Source organism: Theobroma cacao, chromosome 8 (assembly GCF_000208745.1).
Source record: "Theobroma cacao cultivar B97-61/B2 chromosome 8, Criollo_cocoa_genome_V2, whole genome shotgun sequence".
Lineage (NCBI taxonomy): Eukaryota > Viridiplantae > Streptophyta > Magnoliopsida > Malvales > Malvaceae > Theobroma > Theobroma cacao.
In genome coordinates, this window is record NC_030857.1 from 18,327,480 (window position 1) to 18,333,179 (window position 5,700).

At 34.0% G+C, this 5,700-nt stretch overlaps 1 long non-coding RNA gene across 1 annotated transcript; it reads left to right on the forward strand.

The window, feature by feature from the left end:
• On the forward strand, nucleotides 2,203-3,941 carry LOC108663100. Its single transcript, XR_001929028.1, has 3 exons — nucleotides 2,203-2,291; nucleotides 2,971-3,039; nucleotides 3,901-3,941. It is a non-coding gene; the product is annotated as an uncharacterized LOC108663100 (long non-coding RNA).

The window sequence follows — 5,700 nt, forward strand, 5'->3', positions numbered from 1 at the left end:
GGCGCTTAGAAAGCTTTTAGTTTGTACAAACGGTGAGTAAACTTATTATTATTGTAAATTATCTAGAGTTTATTTTTAAATGCCCTTTATGTATTTTATGAAATGAAAACGAGATTAAAACGGGATTTTTGATGTTTTAGGAATAAATGTGACAAATAAAAATATATTGTATTGATTATGAAATTGAGTAATTGGAGGCTGCAAATTGACTTGAAAAATATATATTTTCCTAGGAATGGCTTATGAGAAATGAGTATATGTGGCTATATTTTGTGAGTGCATTGGGAAATTTATGTAAGTTGTTTTTACTATGCAGGCTGGATAAATAAATAAAAGCCACGTTATACTGTCGAAATTTTATTAAAATTGGTGGGTTAGTCACTGCAGTGACGGGTTTCCGTGGACTGCCTATTAGAGGGGCACGGTAAACCCAGTTATATAGTTACTCCGGTTGTAGAGGCGAGGAGGGTAACTCCCGGGGTAGTATTAGAGCTCACTTCACGTCGAACCCCCACGTGAATGTGTAACTCGGCCAACGCCAAGGAACGGCTGGTTTTAAAAATAAAAATGTGTTTCACGTGTGAATATTTTAACACCCTTGGCGGACTCGGTTAGATGCCTCGGCCAAGGTATCCCCGAGGATTAGTTTTGGCTTGAGCCTTGTTTTAATAAAAGACATAAGCCTTAACAACTGTTTTGGTAAATTACAAATATTTTATGGTTTAAGAAATAAATTGAAAACATTATGAAATGGGTTGAAATTTGTTGTTTAAACTTGCCTCCATTTTACTCGCCTTTAGATATTTATGATAATGTCTGTTTACTCATTGGGATTGCAAAATCTCACCCAACTCCTTTCCACCCATTTCAGGTTCAGTATAGACTGTAGATAGCTGATCTCATCGAGGACTACCATTGGATCTGCATTTTCCAAACCGTAGGTTCACAGTCCTCTTTACTTTTGTTTATTCGGGGGCCCTCTTGTTATTGTAAATTAAATTAAATATTTTGGCTTACTGTATTTCAGTATGTATAAATTTATTTAGCTTTTACGCTATAAAAATTATTCACGTATAACTCTATAAATATTGTTTTATAAGAAAATAGAATATTTTCCTTAATATTTCTTTTATTTTCTTATTATATTCAAATAACCGTAATTTCGTTTTAAATGAAGATTTTAGACTTTTAAACTCATTTTGAATATGAATTATGTGTTTTGTACTTATATATTACGTTTTAGCCAGTTTCGAAATTTTTGAAAAAAAATGACCAAAATACCCTTGTGTGGCGAAAATTTTATTTTGATTGTTTTTTATCTAAAATAGTGTATATTCTCTAAAAACTCGATATTTAACAACGATTGCTCACAGGAAAGGAAAGAAACTGATATGTAAGCCTTACGGGGTTCCGGTTGGCATTCCGGATAATGAGTGTCAATCGGGACGTCGCGGCGATTGTCATGGACCTGAGGGAGGTTCCGGGTCATGACAATGTTGAATACAAAAAATCAGAATGTAGATTGTGATAATTTACATGATGAGTTTAAGGCCACACGGGCTGTTAAAGGGAAACTTGGGATAGAATTTAAAAATTCAAATGATGATGTTGTGGATACTATAATGAAATTGGAAGAAGAAGAGTGGCAATTTGGAAGTTCTTAAATGAACTTTGCTGGTTTGTGCATATTGCATTTTATAAATGTTATACTTACTTAGACTGTTAGAGGGATATACAAAGGCGAGGAGAAATGTGCAGTTAGGAGGGTGATCAATAAGGAAACCTCGAATATTGTATTTCTTCGGGAAACAAACTGGAAAAATTCAAGGAATAACTTTTTTGAGTCAGTTTGGAGAAAAGACAGGATTAAAGACTTAGTGTATTTCTCCAGAGAGATTGATGATGATTTGGCGAGAGGATTTCTTTAAGATGGAGGAGCATGATTTGAATAAAAATTATATCTTGTATTTCTTCAAAGGGATTGATGATGACACTTGTCAAGCCCATGAATTTCACCTATTATCATTTTTATATCTTGGATAATTAAGGTATTATATGTGGTGGTAAGAGAATGCTTAATTGTTAAGTTTTAACCATGGACCAATCAAGTGACGACACGTGTCAAGTTTTTATTATTTTATAATTTCCTTTATAAACTCAACATAAACTTTCCCAATTCACTCTTCATTGCCGTGGAAGCCAAAGAACAAAGGGAGAAAGAATAGAAAAACTCTAAGGAGGAAAAATTCAAGAGAAATTCATTGGATTTTCGAAAAATGAAGCGATCGGAGGTAAGATTTCACGATTTAGCTTATGATCTATCTTACCCATGCTTTCTTTTTCATTTTCTATGGTTGAAACTCAAGTTTTCATGATGGAAGCATGCTGGCCGAATCAAGGGGGGAAGGTTTTGAGGATGGTTTTTGCTAGATCTTATATTATCTAGGCGTTTTTAGTTGTTTGTGATATTCGGTGTGAAAATCAAGCAAGAAAACAACATGTTCTGCATCAAACCCTAATTGGCTGAATTCTATTGGGAATATTTTGAAGATGAATTTTTTCATATTTCATGTTATCTAGCTCGTATTTGATGATTCGTGATGTTGGATATCGAAAAAGGTTATCGAAAAGTATAGTTCCTTTAGTAAACGACTTGAACGATAATGAGAAAATTATAGTAAATGGACTTAGAATTGATTTCTAATGAGGTATACGGACTTATTGGAGTACCAAAAGTGCAATGAATCTATTTGGAGTTGAATTGGATGTTTTGGCTAATTAAACAGTGTATAGTGCGAGTTAGGTCAAATACCATTTCAGTCCAACAACAATTGAACCTACGTAAACACCATCTTTAAGTGATTATTCGAACACTTCTCATTCAATTTCATGCATTCATAAAGACCCTGAAATAGTTTTATAACAGTTTGGCACAAGTGTATTGAATTACTTGTTGTATGTTATGTATAGGTGGTAAGCCCTCTGGTAAGGGTAAGGATATAGTATCCGAGGACCAGGAGTAGGAGTACTCTCGTTATTGTGAGTAAACAGACGATCATCTTAGCTATCTAAAGTTGTTTTTACTCGTTTTTATATTTTAAAGAATAATGAGTTTAAATGGTAAATTATTATGTTTTAAAATTGAAGTGTTGGTTAAACGAAATAAGATTTATAACTTGTTTTGAAATTGAATACTGGTTTTAGAAATTGAGTAAGTGGAGACTATATACTCGTGTTTGATATATGGTTTGAATTGATGGCTTATGACAATGTGATGGCATGAATGGCTAGATTTGTGTTTGTGTGGAATATATGAACTGTTTTGTTTTACCTTGATAGGCTAGGTAATATCACATTAGCCATGTCATGCTGCTGAAATTTTGTTGATTTGGTGGGGTAATTGATTAGCTTACTGCAATGGGTGGGTTTTCGTGGACCTACCTATTAGAGGGGCACGGTAAATCCCGTTATATTTTACCTTAGTATGAAAGGCACGGAAGGTATCTCCTAAGGTAGTTTAGAGTTCACTTCATGCCGAACCACCACGTGAGGGTGAAACTCAGCCAACGTCAAGGAACGACTATGTTTTTAAACGTAAAAACATGTTTTGTGTATATGTTAATTTAATAGCCTTGGCGGACTCGGTTGGATGCCCGGCACAAGGTGTCACTAACTACGAGTTTTGGCACAAGCCAAGTTTTAAGAGAGTCATAAGCCTTGTTGATTTTTTTATGAAATGTAACTGTTTCATATGGGTTGAAATAAGTTTTAATGTTATGAATCATATTATGATGAGATGTTTTAAATTGTCTCTATTTACTCGGCTTTAGATGTTATAGATTAACTTTGCTTACTCACTGGGTTTATAAAAACTCACCCCCTTCTTTTCACCCATTTCAGGTTCAGAGCAGTCTGTAAACAGTCGATTTTGTCGAGGGTTTGCTTTTGGATTTGCACCTTTAGAAATCGTAGGTCTACAGTCCTGTTTATTTTTGTTATTTTGGGGCTCACATGTCATTGTAAAATATTTTTGTATGCCCTGGCGCTGTGTGTTATTATGTATATGAATTTATTTTGTTACTACGCTACAGTTATTGTTTACGTAAAATTTTATAAATATTGTTTTATATGAAAATGGAATATTTTATCTAATATTTTTATTTAGTTCTATTAGTTTTAAAATCACTTTAAAAAGATGATTTAGACACCTAAATTTATTTTTTTTATATGAAATGTATATTTTTCATTTATATATTATATTTTTAGTAGGTTTCAAAATTTTTGAATAAAATGACCAAAATACCCTTGTGCGGTAGAAATTACTTTTTGATTGTCTTTGATTTGAAAATATTCTATATTCCTTTAAAACATGATATTTAGTAACTGTTGCTCACAGAGGAGGCAAAAAACTGATGCTAAAGCCTTGCGAGGTTTCGATTGACATTTCGGGTAAAGTTTGTCTATCAAGACATCGCGGCTGTTGTCTCGGGCTCGAAGAGAGTATCGGGTCATGACAATTGAGGTGTCCATGTATAGTCATCTTTTTGGTAGGTAACATGGCATTCAGTAGTTGTACCTTCACCCAAAGTCACTCCGTTGGTGATTAAGAGTCTTTTTCCTGTGTATGCGTACACGTGATGTAAATCACTAAGATTCATAGTATAAACAGTATATGTATATTTTGATTGATGATGCCACTATGAGTTGACAATGGATGATATTATTTTGGATGATCTAAATGTAAGTATTTGATTGCCATAGTATATCACTGAATATTTTTATAGTTGATAATTACAAAATGTGACTTTAGGAATGATTGTTGAAATGACGATCGAGATTACATAAAGAGGCTTGCTTGGACTTAGTGGGCTATGCCCACTAAGCCCATGCACTGGTCATGGCCTAAAAATTGGGCTGTGATAGGGAACTTCTGCATCTGGCTTGGGAAAATGGTACCTAGTTCCAACCTTTGGATAGATGATAATAACCCCATAAACAGTAGCCCTTGACCAGTCACTGTGGGCATGCCACCATAGGGTCCCTTCTTTCGTGGAAAATATAGTTTTTTGCTTAGACATTCTTCCAGGTTGTATTAGGCATTGCGTGATATATTCGGGACCATCTGACCATGGATACCTAGGCTGTTGAACTCCATGCTTGCAAAGGAATTATAAAAACAAGATGATTTGCTTTAAAAGGAGAGTAGCAAACCAGAAACTTGAGGGATTTTTCAACACAATAAAAACGAAATTGTTTCTTTGACTTGACATACTAGTGAATGGTGATGTTGTATTTCCTTTTGTTATAAATGTTGACAATAATTATTTCTCCGTACCAAACTTGTATGGTTGGTCCTAGAAATTGTCCATTTACTATTAAAATCTTCTTTGAAATGCAGAGTCTTGTGTATGAAGCTTCTTTAACTTGCAGAGATGGATATTAATGTAAAGAAAGCGGCATCACCGAGCATAAGATATACAATGTGAGGATCCCATGCCAAGAGTACAAAAGGACTAATATTAAGCACTTACCATAAAGTCATATTCGTTTGTAGCTAGGGAGAAATGTTGGTCGTGACAAAGTAGAAACCAAAGTATTTGGAAAAGATAGCTTTTCTTGGGTAATACCATTTTTTTTTTTTTTGTAATAGAATAACTTTGGCAAGAATCCTTCCACCATACTTGCATGGAATTTCTTAAG